We start from the raw sequence: 21,589 nt of genomic DNA, 5'->3' as shown, positions 1-21,589 counted from the left end.
ACATGGAGACCTTACCACTAAATGCTTCCAGAGCTAATTGTCCTTTGATCAAGGCAGAACTGTATGGATATAAAACACTTCATTGTTTCAGAGAAGATACCTTTTCCCACTGTATTTCCTTTCTCCTTCATGGTGCAATAAACATTTTAGTGAGGTGTGTCTAACTGAAGCTGACTCAGCTTTTAACACTGAGTCATGCTGTACTTACCAGAAATTGTATAGGCAGAACCCCTCTACATTTTACATGGTTTATAGATCCAGCTTCCCAGAATAATGAATTTATTCTTAAGGACAATTTTGCTGGGGATGCACATTATATATCTGCAAGGTGGAGGTCTCTCATCTGGGTCAGAGGCTACCTCGCATGAGGACACATACATTGAAGAAAGCTGTGCATTGCCATTAGGAGTATTTTATTTTTTATTAGTGAACAATTCATTGAACTACCAGAAAAGTAACTACTTCATGCATTAAATTTGCAAGTGAAAAATGGATAAGGAAGACAAGGTAACTCTGAAAAGAACAAGTCTTGATAGAAAGGGAAGCAAATAGTCAATGATAATGTTCATAATACATTTCAAAATCCAAATTGTTTCTGAAGCGAAACAGTTATTTTACAAAACAAATTATTTTATATTCATAATGCAGTTTTCATTTTTAAAAACCACATGAAAATTAAGTAGCTGCAACTTCAGTTGGATATAATAAAAATACAACTAAGAAACGTTAGACAAATACTTTTCTAAAGGTCAACTTAGAAATTAATCAAATTACTCAATTTGCACCCACTTATGATTCATTTTATAATTATCTGTAAAATACTGGTTGTATTTTAAATGGCCTTTAAAAAATTACTAAAAACTCTTCATTTTCTCAAACTGCAAATATAAAGCAAAGGAAAATACCTCCACATTGCTGAGACTAGCAATAACTAATTCTAACTTTCCTTTCTTCATGTAAAATTTATTAGACATCCTGTAGTAAAAAAGATTAATTAAAATTAATGAGAGCCGTGTAGAAATAGTTTTTATTTTAGATGAATGTAGGTGCTGTTTGTATACTTTTATAGTATTTTCTTAAAGAGAAAGGACCTGTAGAGTTTTTATATATTTTTGCTCTTTAAAAAGTGGAGTAATTTAACTAGTTTAGATGCATTCTTGGTCTCAGAATTTAACTCGGAGAACTAATATATTATGTCATCCTGTCATCCAGCTGCCTTTGTGAGTTCTATTGTGTGAGCCAGGGGAGGACTACTTCTTTGGCCCACTTAACACCAACTCCTGGTCACATAAAGTCAAACATGAGACAGATTCTTTCTGTTGCTCTGTCCTTTCTTTCTCTGAGGGAATTAAAGGTAAAGAAGGTGTGTCATGTGAATATTCTTCTATCCATCTTGCAAACCCTTTTATTGCTTTTTGTTCACTTGATTCTGAAGATTTAGTTTTAGGCACTGAATCTTACTGCAGTTTTAATCATGACATGTACCTCATTATTTGCTGTTTTATCATTTTCTTGGTACTCTCTATGCTGAAGTATTAGGCACTGCTGACCGTCTCATCCTTCAACTTCACCTTTCACTGACGTTCATTTATACAACACTCTCCTGCTCCTTCTTCTGTTTCTCCAGATGCTTCATTTCAGTATCTTTTCTGGCTTTCAGGACTCCAGCCTGCCCCATATTGATGCATTTCTGTGCTTTGCCCTTGTATGTCACAAGCTTTCTACCCTTAACTTCTTCCCAGTGGGTTCCTATTTATTTAATTGTTTCGTTACCCACATAATTTGTATTTAGTTCATCCTCCTTTTCTGAATCTCAAACCTGCAACCTATAGGGCTCATGATGTTTTATGTGCCCAATATATTATTTTTACTTAACGTAGAAATAACTTATTTACTGAGCACATGTACTATATCAGCTACTATACCAAACATTTATTTATTCATCCAACATGTATTTATTGAGTGTCTATTATGTGCCAAAAATATTATAGATAGAGGGAAAGAGTAAAAGGTTAAATAAAATATTTACCTTCATAAAGTTTTCATTCCAGTGGGGTGAAATTGAAAATAAACAATGCAATAAGTAAATTATTTAGTACCTAGGTATATTAAAATACTGGTTGTATTTTAACTGTAAAGAAGAAAATTAAAGCAGGAGAAGGGGAGAAGAAATGCTGGGTCTATGATAAAAAAGGTGGTCAAGAAAGAGGTCAGCAAGGAGATAGTTGAGTGAGGAGTTGAGAAATATGAGGGGGTCACACATGTGGATCTGTGGGGAGAGAACTTCAGAGACAGAGAGCTCTCCAAAGAAGGACTTGGAAAGACAGAGGTAAGAGAAACCTGAAATATCTGAAGGGCATCAAGGAGATTGGGACCTGAGTGAGCAGGGGAAAGAATAGAAGAAGAGAAGGTCAAAGATGTCATAAGATTTTCATCTTCTGTAGAGCAGTTTAGGACATGGTAAGATTATTGGCATTTACTCAGAATAAAGTTGGAAGCTATTAGAAGTTTTTGAGTTACATTAAAAAGAATAACATACCTCTGTGTTGAGGAGGCAATAATGGAAAAAATATATGACATTACAGTTTTCTCAGAGAGATAGGAACTGGGTCATTGCTGAGAGCAAAGATGGCATAAGAGATGAAAAGTTTCAGAACTGGGAAGAAGGTACACAACATTCACCTAGGAAAATGGGAGCTTAATGTATCAAGGAAATATCATTGGTTGAGGGGAAGTAACTTATTAATGATTATAAATTTAGAACAAGACCAGTTAGCTTGGCTGAGTATATTTATGGTCATATTCAGTCACATTTCTCCATCCACATTCCAGTTCCAGGAGTAGAATAGGCATAGTACAGCCTTAGAGAGACTGAGTTTTGTCAAATCTAATAAAAGGAGAGTGTAGCCAGGGAGTTGAGTATATGCATGAGAGTGATTATAAAGACTCACCAAGAAATATAAGCTGGGAGATGAGGGAATTAGAGCAGAAGAGTGAAGTACAGTAATGGATATTAGGAATAATATATTGTGGACTATAGTTGAATCAAAGATTATTGTAATCAAGGTTGTTGGTGTCAGGTTATGAGCAATTGACATTATGTAGGTGTTGCAGCTAATGGTAATGTTATATATGAATTAATTTAATCCTCACAGTGAAATCATAAGATTAATATTATGACTATTCTCATTTTACATATGAGAAAACTGAGACACAGAGGTTAAGTGAATTTCCCGTGTCACATGGCTATGCAGTAGCAATTCAGGATTGGAACCCAGGAAGTGCCACTCCAGAACTTGTGCACTGAATTAATCATTTCCACCCTTTCTCTAAATTCCTAAAGGGATTTTCTCCTATTTGTCTCATCTCTGTAAATAGAACCTTAAAACCCCTACTTTCCCAAGCCAGAAACCTAAGGCTCATCATTAATGCTGCCTCATCTTGAATATCAAATTCATCATTAGGTGGCCCATATTAATGTTCTTAATCCTTTTCTTTCCTTCAGCCCAACCGTGACTCCTGAAAGGTCACCCTCACAAATTGCTCCCCAGGATTGTCCTAGTAGCATGCTTCCTAATTGCCTCCTTTCCATGGATCCTCCATTCTGCTTCCTGTATCCCCTTTAAAAAATGCAACAAAGTATTTTCCTGCTTAACTGTATTAACGTAAACATTTTGAGTGATTCCTTGTTTGAAATCCAAACTCTCCAGAATGGTAAAGAAGGCTCGAACTAGAGCAAGCTACCCAATCCTCACATATCACCTTACATACTAGATATCAAGAATAATTTGAACTACTTGTAATTCTCTAAGTACACCTGCTCTATAAAGCCTTTGAGATTTTGTATATGTTAATTAATCAGCCTGCATATTACTTTAAAATTTCCCCACCTGATGAAGTAGAAATCAAAGTTTTCTTTCTTATCCTATATAATAAAGAGGTAATATGCAAATTGACTGTCACACCATCACAAGATGGCAGCATTCACAGCGGGGATGGGGACAGCTGCTCCGGGCTCCTGCATCCAGAGTCCCCTCAGCCCCGCCGGTGGCCTCAGGTCCTCCTGTAACCCCCCACTGACTGAGAGCTCCCCTAGGTTCCTCCAATGAGCTGCCCACCCCTCTATTCCTCCCTCTCCCAAAGCTGAAGCCTGACTGTGGTATCCAACAAATTGGAAGTTATAACTCATGTCGTTGAGAGTATCCTCTGTTCCTCAGCCAGGGCCGGCCGCTCTGTGCACCTCCCAGTGGAGTCCCCTCAGTCCCACCAGGGGCCTCGGGTCCTCCTGCACCCCCACTGACTGAGGCTCAGGTAAGCAGAGCCAACCGAGGTAAATCTCGGATGGCGGCTGCCCAGCTGCCCAGGGCTGTCCCGAGGTGCAGGAAAGCCTCGGATGGCAGCTGCCCAGCTGCCCTGGGCTGGCCCAAGGCTCAGGTAACCAGGGCCAGCTGAGGCTTGCGCTGCTGGCAGTGGCAGCAACAGAGGTGTGATGAGGGTGTTGCCTTCCTCTGATCGCCTGGCTCGCCTCCTGCCCCTGAGGGCTCCTGGACTGTGAGAGCGGACAGGCCGGGCTGAGGGACCCCCCCATCCAGTGCATGAATTTTCATGCACCAGGCCTCTAGTCATGGAATAATTACATTGACTTAAACCCATTAACAGCTTAAATACTAATAAATTAGACAAATTAATAAAGTTGTTCTGTCCACAAAATTGCTTAATGTGCTCTTAACTGATGGCCTCTGAGGCTTTTCAATTTGTAAACTCTCATTAATATTCCAGGAATGATTCATACCCATCACTATTGTAAATTTTTAATCTTATATTTAAAGAACGTTATTAGTACTCACTAATAATATAACTTGTTTTTTTATTCTTTAATAACATTTCTTTCTTAAAAATTATTAGTTTGTCATGCTAATGTTCTCTAAGAAAAGCAGGAGAGGTTCAGGCTCAGTTATTGCAAAATGGCAATAAATGTCATATCTGTCACATTCTAGAAAATATAAAATGAAGACTTAAGCTATCTAGTTTTGTTGAGGTGTTTTTTTCCTTTGCTTTGACTCTGTGGTCAGGAATTGATTACTGAATGAGTGATATAAACTCACTATATACCCCTAATGCTTAATTGAGGCATCTTAATGATATACTACCAGGTCAAGCTGTCTTGTGATATTTTAGGACATCTTTTCAGGTTTTAGGATATCATATTTTCAACATTTCTATAATACCCTTCTCAGCCTTTCAATTTCTCCCTAATACTTGTTATTAACTTTAGGTTAGTAATTCATAGATGTGCATTCTCCTGTTAGGGAAATTATATAGGTAAGCATCTTTTCTGCACTGATGACATGCTTTTATAAGCATGCACTACAAATGGCTTCCACAGACAATTGCTCTTGATGGCGCCTATTGCCATAAAAATGGACTAAAACCAACTACTCTGAAATAAAAATGAAAATGTAATCATCAGGGATTCCATACATCAGATATAACCACTGTTCCCTGGGGTTGCAATTGGCATCTAGCATATTTTGAGGATACTGTCATAAAACTACATTGCTTAAAATTTATGTAGTGTAGGAATTTTATCAAGATTTTTATGACTATTTTTATGTGTGCAGGTACTTATAATGCTTTCTTTGAAAAAAATTTCAGCAAAATTGATTACAACCACAGTTGGATTACTGCTATGTGAAAGTGCATTCAGCACTGTTTACAAAGGTAGATTTCTTGAAGGTCTTCCCTCATCCCTCCTCCAAACAAATAAAAAGTGATTTCAATGTATTCAGTGAGGTTCTTAATAAGCCACTTAATTTCTATAAAAGGCCATTAATCTTTACCAACTGATTGCCAAAACAGATGTCCTTTGTTTCATGGACTTCATTAAAAAGGGCATTCTTGATTCTTTTCTAGATCACAATCAGAACCCTCTGCTGTCTAATCCCAATCAAAGATCAATACAAAAAACTGCAGTGATTCCATTGGGAACATGGCCTGCCTAGCATGCCATCCACTCACTCTTTATGTTCTAAATTTTACTCCAACACAAGACAGATTTGGCTCAATTTGTGTTGGTCCCTTACATATTTGCTTTCATTAAATTTGTACTCACCTTTATGTTATTAACTTGCATTAAAAGGTGTGTTTTTTTTAATCTCATGAAATAATCTATTGACAAAGAAGGATATATTGTTGGAGATCCGTCATTAACTAACAAATCCCTGTTGGCTGTGTATCATGGTTTATTATCTTTTGGACCTATGAGTCTTATTACTGTCACATTTTATCCTCTATCTGTAGAAAGCATAGAGTTAAATTTATACCCACAGTAGACTATGGTGTTGGTATAAATATTATTTACTTCTATGTGTTAATCTATAACTTTATTACTACCCTATCCATAAACCTTCCTTCACTATAATGGTCTCATTTAGTAATGTAAAATTATTTTTGATAGCATGTAAATTTGTTAGGTCACAAAAACCAGTGAATAAGCTAGATAAAATCCCCTTGATTCTTAGACTTCTATAGAATGATGGTTTTATCTTATATCCTTGCCAAGTTATATATATTTCATGATCAGGCAAACTAAGGCGTATACACGTTTTTATAATGATCCTTCAGTTTGAAGAAAGCATTCAATCTCTTGTGTCTCTATTAACAAAAGAGGATTTGAGATGTCTCATGATGAATAGCATTTTAAACTTTATATTTGAACAGTAATATGAAACAGATTATCATAAATGTCTTTTTGTTTGTTGTTTTATCAATCCTAACCCAAGAATATTTTTTCCATTTATTGATAGAGAGACTGAAAGGGAGTGATGCAGGGACAGTAAGAGGGAAGGAGAGACAGAGAAACATCCATGTGAGAGTCACATTTATTGGTTGCCTCTTGCACACGTCCAGATGGGGTCAGGGATCAAACCTGTAACTCAGGTACATACCCTTGACTGGGAGTCGAACCCAGGACACTTCAGTTCACAGGCCAGTGCTCTAATCACTTAGACACTGGCTAAATAGAATTTTTATTATGTTTACCTTATTTATTTAGTTTTCTCTAGACATAAAAGGATTAGTATACATTATTATTTAAAACCTAAGTTCTTATTCTTTAAATAAGGTTTTAATTACTTATTTTAAATTTTTTTCAATTACAGTTGACATTCAATATTATATTAGATTTATGTGTACTGTATAGTAGTTAGACATTTATATAATTTATGTAATGAGCACCCCAATAAATCTAGTATCTACCTGGCACCATACAAAATTATTATAATATTCCCTATGCTGTATTTTAAGGGGTTAATTACTTAGTCATTTTTTATAATTACTGTTAAGTATTATTATTATAAGTAAAAGTTATAAATACAATATAAAATAGAAAACATTTAAAAATCTGTAACCAGTTATATAAGAATTATTATTTATATATAAATAGAACAACTGTTAAAGTTTTCCTCCTGATTTTTAGGTGTACATTTTTGACATTTTTGTAATTAAACTTAATATATAATGTGATCTCCAATCTTTACACTTAAACTTATGTCATTGAATATTTATTTCTGTATACTACAGAATATCACTATTATTGGCTGCTTATTGTATCATGTGAAAATATCATAATTTACTTGAAACAGTATATCTTGCATGCTTCAATTATTTATTTTGTTATTATAAATAACATTTTTGTGAACATCTTTATGAAGAGTGGTTACTCCTGGTTACTCTCTAATTAATATTGCAAAGCATCATTTTTCCTAAACTGTATTATTTTGTTCTACAGGTGAATCAGATGTCAGTTTAGTTCTTCCAGTACTGTAAACACATTTTCAAATCAGGAACATAGTGAATGGATTGCTTTCTAAAACCAAAAATTCATTTTAGAGTAAACTATCCATTCTTTAAACATTTAAAAAATAACTTTAGGTAATTATTTTATCTTACTTTTAAACATATAATATTAGAATATATAGTAAAAGTAATATTCATTGACAGGAAGTGATATGACATAAAACAAAGAATATGTTTATCATCATGTCCTTTGGACAGATAGTGGTGTGCACTTCCTGGAATATTTTCTTCTGTTATAATATCCTATTTTACTTAAAATTAACCTTTAAGATTGCCAACAAGATAAACAACAAAGCTCATTAGCTCAGACAAAGGAAAACAAAACTATTTGGAAAATATGCATCTTAAACATATTCTTTAGATTTGATTCAAATGGGCCAAGTTGTGGTGTTGCTGAAGCAGCAGTCTCCGTATCTCTATCTATGTATAACACCCTCAGAGAACCATATGTCTATATTCTCTTCTTCCCATCTTGCTTGCACTTCCACGATGATAAGAATTCTACAGAAGTATGCATTGTAGGTATGGTGGTTGGGTCTTAAATAGCATAGTTTGTTAAATCTTTCCTTAGAACATGGGTTTCACCAAGTCATTGCAACTCAGCAATGTTTAGTGTGTGTTTCTTTCTAATAATCCAAGTATTGTGGGTTCTTTCTGTTTGGCCACTTATCTGTAAACAGCAACAAGTGACTAATTCAAAACAAAACATCATCCAATGAAAGGAGTGAAGGAGATATTTGAATTCCCCGTGCTTCTGAGATTTGGATTTTGGATTCTCTGTAACCTTATTTCCTCTCCTAGTTACATATTTAGAAGTGTCAAGTCTGATGGGAAGGTGTGAACAGTTGGATAAGGAGGAGACTTGCTGCACTGAACTTTAGTTTTTATTATCACCCTTTCAGCTGCTTCCCCATTCTTTTCCACTTACCTCTTTAACCTTTAACCACAGTTACTGAAGTCATCCATTTTCTTTTTTGTCTAAAGAGTGGGACACAGCACATTGGCAGTGCTCAATAAATGTTTCATCAATGTCATTTCTTAATATTCATTTAATTAATATTCATTATAGATCAATTCATAATTGTCATCATAGTAATGATAGGCAAAAAGGATTCTCATTTTTTTAAATATTTTGGAAATCTAACTCAGACTCAATTTCATGGCATTGTTCGTAAAGGATAGCAGCTTTTAAGTATTTTTTATTTTTTTTTAATGTGTAAAATTAAATTCTGTATGTTCCTTTTTTTTTTTCTCAATCGTTTTCTGCTTTAAATTCTAATAAGGAACACCTTAAGCACTGGAGAGCTTTAATGTTTATAAAATGTGTACACTAATTTTGGTTGCACACAGCATTCATGCACATATACTTTAAAGGGGCATAGTATAAGAAATGGAAAAAGGACCCATCCACGCTAAGTGTTGATTCTATCATACCTTGTGAGATGAACCATTTATGTTGCTTTGTTTTAGTTAGATTCCTTTTATTGCTTTCTGAAGAACCCATCTTTATGTGTACCTATTATGTAGAATGCATATACCAATAAACAGTCTATTCTAGAGAAAAAGTTAATCTATTATGGCTAATTCTATTTGTTTTTACCTAAATGAATATGGTAGATTTGTATTTTTAGGATTAAAATATTATTTTTAGTTAATTTTACAAAATATTCCTATACGTTACTCTGATATTTTATGCCTAAAATATAGTTGTATCTAGAGCAAGTTATAATTTATTTTAGGGAAACCAACTTTTTACCTCTTTGGTTTTGTCCTTATTTATAGAATACCAGAAACCAACAGCTGATATGACATAATGGGAAGTTAAATTACTTTAAAATCTCATGAAAATCTAAAATCTGTAGCCAAAGAATGACTATCACCTTCAGAAGGACTAAAATATTCAAAATGTAAAATCAGTGAGATAAGATTCAAACAAAACAAAGAATATGATGTGTCTGATTCAAAAATGAGGATATGGGTTTATGTCTTAATGAATTTAATTATCCTACAACTTATTACCAACAGTATTCAAGGCAGTTTATGTAAATATGCAGTAAGCCATAATAGAAAACATACTGTTTTGCCAAAATTAAGTTGGACTTAGAAATTCATGTCACAGTATTATAAAGTTGATAGAGGTAGTTTGCAAATTTGTCCGAGTTTCTTAGGACTCTTAGAAAAAGGAGGAAATAGAGGCATAAAAACAAACCATTCACTTAGAGAAAACACTTTTATTGTTACTGTTGTAATTGAATCAGAGATTAATTTCTTCCATGTGCAATTGTGTTGGTAGGGAACTACACCTCAACAACAATGCTGAAATCGATGCCCTAGTGTTTGTTTCCTTTGGTTTTGCCTTTTGGCAACAACTGTCAATGCAGACTGATGGCTTATGGCCAAAGTGCATATTAGTATAAATACGTCTGCCTGCTGCCAAAGTAAAATGGTAATAATTTTGCAACAAGACAAGAAACAAGCATAGTAGTTAAAAGTTAAGGGCAGGTCATGAATGAAGATTTATTGCATTGAGCAGAGGCAAAGGTTACTAGCAATTGTTTTACATAATCAAGAATGCTAAGGAACGCATCTATTTTATAATATACTGACTTAAAAGGGAAAACCCGAAGGTCAAAAAAGATGTAGAGAAAAAATAATGCCTATCAGAAACTAAAATATCTCAGTATCTGCATAGGGGGAAAAATCAACATTGAGGACAACTGAAACAGTAATTTTCAGGAGAGGATGAAGAAAATCCATAGTACAAAAAAGAATCGGATCAAAGTGGAAAGAGATCATACTATCCCTAAACAAAAAATTAAAACTAAGTTATGAGGTCTAATTATACTGAAGAAAAATCAAATTTAAGTAAAAAGAACATACATTTCTTCAAATTTACAAATGAGTTAATGTAATTTCCTGGCAATATTTTTTGCTTGACAACATGATTCCAAAGTTTTCCAGGAAGAATAAATGTTACACAAATGCATTATAATTCTGAGATAGAAGAGTAATAAGGAAAGACCTGTTTTAACAAATCTCAAGCATATGTTTATTCAAGTTACAGTGATCAAAATAATGCAATAGTGTCTCTAGAAGATATACAGAACTGATAGAAGGTCTAAACCATATTAAACTCTATGTAATAATGTATATGATAAAGGTTGCTTATCAAATCTGGCAGGGAATGGTAGGGATCAGTGGTGTTGAGATTACTGTATAATCAGATGGAAACTAAAGTAATATAACTTCTACTTTATACCAATTCCAAAACAAATCATTCATGGATTAAATATTTAACTTTTGCCTTGTAGAAGGCCCCTTTACCTTTTCCAGAAAAGGGAAAGATAAAATGTTGACAGATTTGAAAAATCAAAATTTCTTTAAAAAAAATTGTAAATATCAAAACTTACAAATCCAGGTAAACATAGGCATAATAAAGAAAACCATTTTGTAAATTTAATACAAAAAATAAAAATTATTTAAAAATGTAAACCTTATAAATAATCAAGAAATTCAAATTAAAAGAATAAGATACACTTTTTCTATCCTTTTTAAAAAATATTTTTAAATGATAATACTCAGTGTTGTCAAAGATATGAAAAATTGGCCATTCTCATTAAATATTGGTTAGATTAAATTGCCACAAACTGGCATAAAAGCTCCCAAATACTTGAACCTCTGGGTTGGTATTTCTACTTATGCCCTCTGTAGGAAGATCAGGGTTAGGACAGGTCAAATATCCAGATCTAATTGCATTTCAGTGGAAATAAATGATTTATGTCATTTCCATCTTCTAACTTAAATTTTAAGTGCAATAGAAATTTGAATCTTTTCATCATTGGATATTTAAGGATAAACTTCACCTTGCAAAGGTAACATGTAGTTTTAATGAAATGGTGGTGGTGATCATAAAATATTCATATGCATGCTTCCTCCGTTTTATTAGATATAACTTGTCTATTCTCAATTTCACTTGGAACCAAAGCAACATAGATTCACATATAACTTTTGGTCCATACCTCCGAGATATTGCAGGTTTGGTTCCAGACCTCTGTAATAAAGCGAGTTACTGGTATACCTTGCAGTTATTGTGGTCTCGGTTCCTTACTATTGTAATAAAACAAGTGTCACAATAAAGTAAGGCACAATTTATTTTTATTTTTATTTTTTTGCTGGTGGAAGGTCTTATCTTCCATTTGTGAAAAACATAACACCTGTGAAGCACAATTAAGTAAAGCATAATAAATTGGGGTCTGCCTATACATCAGCTTCATGTATACAGTATATGCAATGATTTTTGACTCACTTTGTCTGTTCCTTAGTTAAACCTACGTGTCCCCTTCATGTGGAATAGGATGGTTTAGTTCTGTTGAGACCTCCATGCCTACCCCTTGCTATCCAATTTGATGATAAAATTTATCATTTCCAATTTGGTTGCTAATATTTATGGGGGCTTTAATCAAGTCAGCTTATTTGTCAAAGAAAACCCAAATCCTATATAGCATACCACCTAGTGTTCTATTCATTATTACATTGATTTCATCCCAACCACAAAAAATTTTTTTCAAATATTTTTATTTGGCTACCACTTTGCCAATATCCTTGAGTCTTCTACTGCCTATATTTCTCTTAATTTCTTTCCTTATAGCATTTTTTGCTTCTCTCAGAACTCATTTTTGTCCTTACACGTCATTTATCATGACCTCTGATAATACACTATTGACATGCTGATTTACAATGGAAAAACTCAAACACAGTGTAATCTAACATGCTTATATTTGGTAGAACTCATGATTCGAGTGCAGCACTTGAACTTCTCATTTTTTATCCTTAGTTGTGGGTCTGCCCTAGAACCCATACCAGAGAAAGAGCCGTTTGTTCTCCGGTGTAAAGTTATTTTCTATATTTGAATATGGATGTGATCTTTATCTGCCTGTTAATGTTATGCCCTCTGTAAGGGATCTCATTCAGTTCTGTGATTACAACGACCACTTTGAAATATGTCCATTCTGTATGTTCTCCCTCGACCCTCTAAATCCAAATATTCCGCTTCATGTGGTCAATTTCCCCTCAGTTGTCCCAGGGAAGCCTCTGGTCCATATAAGAGACATCATTTCTTGTGCAACTGGTCCCTATGCTCGGTCGACAGCACCATCATCACTCCTGACACTCACACTAAAATGATTTCATCTTTATCTCTAGTATCTAATTCAATTTGACACGGAGTAGATGCTCAGTAATGTTTGCTGAATTAATGAATAACATTCAGTCAGCTCTTTTGAATGCCATCCATTATCACTTTTTCCTGTGTTGAAAAGAAATACATCAGACAGTAACAAGTATCAAATAAAAATTACAATGAACAAGTGACAGAAGCTTATTTTTAAAAATCATCAATATCCTATGATAATTGAATTTTATTGTTATAAGCTAATAAACTTCATTTAAAGTAGATGATGATGAGGTAGCATTAGTGGATGTCCAGTTAGCATTGTGCTTAGTTTCTGGAGGGGCACTTGAAGTATTTTGTAGTCATTACTAAAATTTAAAAAAACTAGTGATGGTTACACTGTTGTAGTTATATAAAATATCCAATAGATGGTACTGTGAAATGCCTAATATTCCAAATAAAGTAGTAGAGAGCTTACAGGGAACATTTCAGAATTCTGAGTAGGATCAAGGAATTTTCCTCTGGTTATCAAATTATATTTAAATTTTATTTTTTAAAAAGTATAGCTTAAACAATACAGCAGTCCATGTAAAAATATCATCAAATTCACTCCCAGTGTAGTTCAGAACATGAACATCAGTGTTTATTACTAAATGGAACTTTAACATTCTGTTAGTAGGAGTTTATTGTAGTGTTTGTTTCTTGGTTGGTTTTTGTGGTGATTACACGTAGTTTATATAGTACTTTAGTTAATGTTACTTAAGTCACAGCATTTTTAGTAAGCAACTGTCGCTGCACATCTCTATTACAAAATTCTACTGAAGCATTTATGCTTAGAATTAAGCCAACCTGTGTGAGATCATCTCCCTTATTACTTAGCAAGAGTGGGTTCATTATTTCTTTCATTTTTTGGTTTCTACTAAGAGCAGTCCAATAACTGAATGAAACTTTATACCATTTTGTAAATATAACACATATTCCAAACATATACAAATATATTATGGAGTAAAAAATTTATTTAAAAAAAAGCAACAGTTTAAAAATTGGTTAGTTTGCTCTTAAATAGCATATTAAAAGTTGAAGTTTGTACATGGCCTCATTTATCTTGGTGCTCATTTGAAATTTCCATTATAAAGTGGTACATGGATATTTGTAAGATCAATGTCAAATTGTAAGTACCCAAAATAAGTTTTATAAAACCTATATACAAAGCTAAAATTGTCTAAGGAAGGTTCTGATAACAGAAAATGTCTTGAGTATTTTATTTGAAATATTACACACACCTTTTTAAGTTTTTCTACTATTTATGATATTCTTAAAAATGCTGAGTATTCCTTGTATTAGAGTTATTTATTGATTAACTTAATATATAAATTTTATTGCATATCACAGTATTGCAGACACTAGAGAAACCAAGATAGTTTTTTTTTAATTTAATAAATCTTTATTGTTCAGATTATTACAATTGTTTCTCCTTTTTCCCCCCATAGCTCCCCTCCTCCCGGTTCCCACCCTACCCTCTGCCCTTACCTCCCCCGCGCTGTCCTCATCCATGGGTGTACAATTTTTGTCCAGTCTCTTCCCGCACCCCCCCCACTCCTTTCCCCCTGAGAATTGTCAGTCCACTCCCTTTCTATGCCCCTGATTCTATTATATTCACCAGTTTATTCTGTTCCTCAGATTTTTAATTCACTTGATTTTTAGATTCACTTGTTGATAGATATGTATTTGTTGTTCATAATTTTTCTCTTTACTTTTTTCTTCTTCCTCTTCTTGAAGAATACCCTTCAGCATTTCATATAATACTGGTTTGGTGGTGATGAACTCCTTCAGCTTTTTCTTATCTGTGAAGCTCTTTATCTGACCTTCAATTCTGAATGATAGCTTTGCTGGGTGGAGTAATCTTGGTTGTAGGTTCTTGCTATTCATCACTTTGAATATTTCTTGCCACTCCCATCTGGCCTGCATAGTTTCTGTTGAGAAATCAGCTGACAGTCCTATGGGTGCTCCCTTGTAGGTAACTAACTGTTTTTCTCTTGCTGCTTTTAATATTCTCTCTTTGTCTTTTGCTCTTGGCATTTTAATTATGATGTGTCTTGGTGTGGTCCTCTTTGGATTCCTTTTGTTTGGGGTTCTTTGTGCTTCTTGAACTTGTAAGTCTATTTCTTTCACCAGGTGGGAGAAGTTTTCTGTCATTATTTCTTCAAATAGGTTTTCAGTATCTTGCTCTCTCTCTTCTTCTGGCACCCCCATAATTCTGATGTTGGTACGCTTGAAGTTGTCCCAGAGACTTCTTACACTATCTTCAACTTTTTGGATTCTTTTTTCTTTTTGCTTTTCTGGTTGAGTGTTTTTTGCTTCTTTGTATTTCAGATCTTTGACTTTATTCTTATGATCCTCTAGTCTGCTGTTGGGTCTCTGTATAATATGTTTTATTTCAGTCAGTGTATGTTTAATTTCTAGTTGGTCCTTTTCCATATCCTTGAGGGTATTGCTAAATTTATCGGCCTTTTCTAGGAAATTCTTGAAAAACCTTATAACTGTGGTTTTGAACTCTATATCCAGTCATTTGCTTTCCTCCATTTCTTTCATTTGTGATCTGTTTCTTTGTCTCTGCATTTTCGTTGCTTCCCTGAGTTGGTAGGGTAGCTTTGTGTGCTAGGTGTCATATATGGCCCAGTGGGTTGGCCTCCCCAGTTACCTTAGGTGGACACTCTTGGTGCACCCCTTTGTGGACTGTGTGTACAGCCTTGTTGTAGTTAAGTCTTGATTATTGTTGGTATCACTGGGAGGAATTGACCTTCAGGCCATTTGGCTGTGAGGATCAGCTGTGTCTACATCGGGTGAAGTTTGGTGCTGGAGACAGCCTTATGAGATAAGACTTGCAAAATTGCAAAAGCCTCTGTGCTCAGCTTGAATGGGGCAGATTCTCAGGGCTGAGCAGACAGTCTTGGCTTCCCGTCAGCCCTGCCCTATGAAGCCCTGGGTCTCAGTGTCCCTTGGTAATCACTGCAAGCACCCCTGAGAGAAAGCCGCCCTCGAATTTCGCCCGCTGCCAGACAGTCCAGTTTCTCCCCCAATGAATCTGGATTCCCAGATTCTCACCCGGAACTGGAGTTCAGTTCAGGTGGGAGCTTCCGGTTCCCTCCAGCTAGAGAAAGCCAGCGGCATATTCAGCAGTCAGTCCTCTCTGCACGCACTTGCGCACGCACCTCCAGACCTCTGCCTTTCGCAGCTCCCCTGAGTTTCCGTCTGATAGTCCAGATTCCCCCTGTAAGAGCCTGGGTCCCCAGGGGCTCACCTGGAACTGGGGTCCAGTGCAGTCGGAACTGGGGTTCAGTGTAGTCAGGAGCTTCTGACTTTCTCCCGCTAGGGAGAACCAGTGGCAACCTCAGCAGTGAGTCCTCTCTGCACACACTCATGCGCGCACCTCCAGACCCCTGCCCTCCATGGCTCTCCTGAGTCTCTGTGTGCCTTTCTCTCTACCTGACAGTCCAGACTCCCCCCCGTATGAGCCTGGGTTCATGGGGTCTCACCCAGAACTGGGGTTCAGTGCAGTCAGAACTGGGGTTCAGTGCAGTCAGGAGCCTCCTCCCCCCTCCCGCCAGAGAAAGCCAGCCTGGCACTCAGCCACCCTTCCTCTCTGCATGCATGTCTCCATACCTCAGCCCTTTGCAGCTCCTCTGATTCTCCGTGAGCTTTTATCTTTCCTTCTAGTTGTAGAATTTCCACTCAGCCAGCTTTCCTGTGGTTCTGGATGATGTCCGTTCTGTCTTTCAGTTGTAGTTTTGAAATTGTTGTGCAAGGCAGCAGTTTAGGTGCTTACCTATGCTGCCATCTTGGTTTCTCCTCCAAGATAAATAGTTTTAAGGAAAAATGTTTCTGTATGTATCAGCAGCTTCTTGTGGGATATACATCATATGTCCCTCAACTTCTTTCTACATTTATTATTCTTCCATGTTTTATATAATATGAATCTCTGGTATACTATTAACCCTCTTAAAAGAACATATTAGGTACATATTAATGTCTGCTTATAGAAAATATGCTATTGAAATAACTTGAGCTACCTTAAGTCATTGAGACTCTTGTTTCTTTATTTAAAAAACAACAACAACAACAAAAATTATTAGTGCTTTGGTAAGTCTATGCTTTTCAGACCATTATCTCCTGACTCATAGCAGAATGCATATGTCAGATTTGCAATAGGAAGGTGTGGGATGAACAAGTAATTCACTGAGTGCTTTGAGTTAAAAATGGTTTTTGCCCACCACTGTGATGATAACACTCTTTTGGATTCATCAGGAAATAATGGGGCCTCTAAAATCCTCTGCAGATTCTTTACATTTTGCATGCATTGTGTACTATGTTCCTTTAAAACACAGTGACTCACAACAATTCATTCACCCAGATTTTCAAGTATATTGGTTGTGCATCATATTATATAGTCAAATTCCTACATGGGTCAAATGGGTTTAAATATAAACTGTGCATGGAGATCTCAAGTGATAGTCTCTTAATAAACATCAGATACTTTTTATTGCTGCCCTCCTTTATTTCAGTAACATATTAATTAATTCACACTGATTGAATAAATGTACATTGAGACTTGCTTCCTAATGAGGGCACATTTAGAGGAAAGGTTTTGCATCATTCTGATATCCTGTGGGTAATTATATTCTAATTATATGGTCAAGGGAAAAGAGTCTATAACACAGTCCTGATATTGTTTGTTGGACCCAATTAATTACATGCACATAATGAAAGTTCATGATAAGGTTGACTGGCGGTGACTGCAAAATTTTAAGTCAATTGAATCTTAGCCTAATGTGAGTACAGAATTGGACTTTAACCTGGTTAGAAAGTGCTTTGGTGTGAGATCGGTGGGTATTTAGAGGGGCAAAGGGTGAGAACAAATTTCCCTTTCACTTATTTTTTTAATTTAAGGTCTTTTCCAAGATTGATGAAAATGAAAATTTAGCAGCCTAATGATTTAATTCTAAATATTAATGTCAATATTATTTCGTTACCTACAGGGATTTTGGAAAGCAGCAGCACACTAAAGATTCAACAATACATTTCTAGAATGGGTTCATGTACTTCTTGAGCGCTAGAATAGCCATAACAGGAAGTATTATTGATTAATTTTATGAAATTAAAATTCAGGAGGTATTAATCTATTACACTAGGTTCATTTTCAAGGGTGATTAAAAAAAATTCAAACCACTGACTACACTCAGACCCCTGTCTCAAACATTCAAAAACACATTCAAATGTACATATGCATAACTCATACATAGACATCTATTAATTATCTGTTTGTAAACTATGAGTGCTAAAGACTAATTAAAAAATAATAAGCCAGTAAGCATGTACATTTCACTTTGAAACGTGCTTTGAAGATATTTGAATCTGATGTTTAAGAAATTTGCAATACATCAAACATAAAACTGAAGCCATGTTCTAAACATCAGCTCCACCCTTCCCTTGTTCAATGTCATCGTTTTCTTTGCTCAGATTTTGGAAATAGTCTTCAGGATTGAGAACAATGGAGGATTTTCTATTCCTTCTTTTCTTCGAAGCCTCCCTTCTCCCTTCTTCTCCATTGCTTTCTCTCTTCTGTCTCTTCTCTCCCCTCCTGCATCTTCCCTTCTTCCACTCTATTCTAATCACCACAGCGCAGATAGTTCATTTGAAAATATAAATCTGTTCATTTCCATCTCCTCCTTAGCAATAAAAAATCGTTCCAGATGAAGAAAGTGCAATCAGTGTTTTCTGGCTGAGCTCTACGCAGGCAGTGAAACTAAGGGGATCATTTTGGTTCTAAAGTTAGTAAGTTACTATTTATTAAGAATTAAATTTGCTAGAAATCCCTTTAATCCTAAGGTTGGTATAGTTATGATACTGTACATTTGAGGAAAGCGAAGTTTAGGGAGATTAAGAAATTTACCTAAAGTCACACAACATACAAGTGGTTGAAGCAATATCTACTTTACCCCAAATCCCATGTTCTAAACCTATTTCTAATGTTTATGCTGCAGTCCCCAACAATTGGGTAAAATACATTTAGGGGATCTAGACCATATTTCAAAAAAGAATGGGAAGAAAAACAATGGAGTAAAAGTAGATTAGAATAGAAGTGAAGAGAGGAGAATAGAATATATCAGAGTGGGGCACACAGGGTAAGTCTTCTTTGTGAGATTATTTAGAACTGGGTGAATATACAAACACTCCTATCATGGATCAGAGCTACAAAAAAATTGAAGAAGCTTTTTTCAACCATCTTGGCTTCTGATGATGTTAGGATAAATTTCTAATGGCTTAATTCCACTAGCTATTCAGTAGGTAAAACAATCGTAACATTAGAGAGAATTTCAGTTATTCTGGCTTGATTGCTTTTACGTGTAAAAATCTATGCTTGAGATAATTTAAATATCTCTATAAAAATACAGTTTTAGCCCTAACTGGTTTGGCTCAGTGGATAAAGTGTTGGCCTGCGGACTAAAGGGTCCCAGGTTCGATTCCAGTCAAGGGCTTGTACCTTGGTTGCAGGCACATCCCCAGTGGGGTTGTGCAGGAGGCAGCTGATCAATGTTTCTCTCTCATCGATGTTTCTAACTCTCTATCCCTCTCCCTTCCTCTCTGTAAAAAAAAAAAAAATCAATAAAATATATTTTTAAAAAATACAGTTTTAACATTTTCACTGAGAACATTTGCTGCCCCTAAAGTTTGCAAATGCCCATCACCCCAGGTGCGCTGTCCTTGCAGGTTCTGTGTGCTTCCTTCTGGACACAGCCGTGCACACATCCTGAGGGAGCTGCTCAGGAGGGAGCCTCGCTTTTCCTTCTCTTCCCCATCTCCTGACCCAAACTCTGCAAATACGCATAATTCACCACATTCACAGAAGTAAGAATAGAATATTTTTCTGAGCGACTGCAAGGGTAGTAAAGTCATCTCAGGCAAAAATCTTTTTACCATTAAATTTAAGCTGGTGCAAGCTTAAAAACTGGGCTCAATCGATAAGATTATAACATGTGTATTTTCTAAAATATTTAATTTTTGCTAGTTATACTTGATTAGATATATCAAAGTGCCACTGGGAAAGTAAAACATTTTATAATTTTTCTAATGGAGCTATATGCCATGCACTGAAATAGTCATTGATTAAAGATGTTAATAAAGACAGTGATGGTGGTATTAAAATTATTTTGCTTTCACTTGTTTTTTAAAATTTGTGTTGTGTGCATATGTGTGAGTGTACACACTTAAGGACTTGCAAAATCAGAAAAGGTTAAACCAATTATGAAGCTGGGATGTGGAAGTAAAATTCATAGAAATAAAAAAACGTGTTTGGTTTCTATATCTCAGCATTGTCACTGATACAGTTCATTGTCATCTGTGAGAAAAGAACAAGTTGGCCTGAGGCTGAGGCAGTATATCATTGCAGAAAGGCGTTTGTTCTTTTCCCGAACCTGTTATTCTCCCTGTCTCTCTCTTCTTGGATGCCAGAGGTATCTGATTGTATGTAAGGAAAACAAACTATTGAAAATAGGTTTTTTTCGGCCTATTTACCACTGTACTGAGGTTATTCTGTTCAATTAATCCATATTGATATCAAGCTAATTCCTTCAGGCATAAGAGAGAGATATTGTGGTTACTACATGCTTTGCTGTGTTCTCTACCTTTTTAAATTATTTACTTTCCAAATCACTTAAAAAATAGAAGCACGGGAATACAAATGAAATGATGGAGCTGTTCAGAAGGGAGCCTCACAAACAGATTTAAACATTTTTATTGTTGTTGAACCTGCTGTTGTTTGAACTAAATACCAGGAAAGCCTGGGACAAAAAAGCACTCTATTTGGATTCTGTCACTAACTTTATTTTCTTAGGTTAGTCACCTAATCTTTCTGATTCTCAGTTTCCTATTCTGAGAAATGGAGTAAATATCAGTTTAGTGGAAGAATTAAATGAAATAAAAAACCTGAAAGTGAAATTTTTAAAAATAGGAACATTCTTATATAGGTATGAGATATAATTCTGTTAATTTTACTTTAGTCTTGAAATAACTGATGACCCTTTTAATGTGAGTACTATTCTCTTATTATATTTTTAACTAAGTCAAAGCTTAATAATCTCTCCACCAAAGATTTTTCTTTGTCCTGTGACAATTTGGATTAAATTGTCAATTTAAAATGATTACATGTTAGAAAATATGAAGACAAGAGATATCTTAATACTTTAGAATAATAGGATTTTTAAAAATTCTTGGATATTAGGTTGAACTTAACAAGTGCCCTGAAGGCAAATGCATCTTTTAAACTAATTATCTGTACTGTGTATTCTATTTAACATCAAAATGATACTGATTAAATAAAATCAATCACATTCCTCTCTAGTCACACCTCACATTTGATTAAATACAAACATACAGTTCCTGTATTAATTCTGATTAAAAATATATTACATTTAGAATTATACACTCATGATAATTTTTAAAAAACTAAAACATTTACTCTGCTCATCCTTGATATTGAAAAATCATATACAGAAGAATAAAAAT

The 21,589-nt window shown here is 35.0% G+C and overlaps 1 protein-coding gene across 4 annotated transcripts in view; it reads left to right on the top strand.

Moving 5' to 3' along the window:
* Nucleotides 1-21,589, top strand: part of DGKB (diacylglycerol kinase beta) — a 554,780-nt gene that overhangs the window by 181,921 nt on the left and 351,270 nt on the right. The window lies entirely within an intron of this gene.

The sequence above is a fragment of the Plecotus auritus genome (genome assembly GCF_963455305.1).
Source record: "Plecotus auritus genome assembly, chromosome: 4".
In the NCBI taxonomy this organism is placed as follows: Eukaryota; Metazoa; Chordata; class Mammalia; order Chiroptera; family Vespertilionidae; genus Plecotus; species Plecotus auritus.
Note: the sequence above shows the minus strand (reverse complement) of the source record. Positions and strands in the feature narration are given on the sequence as shown.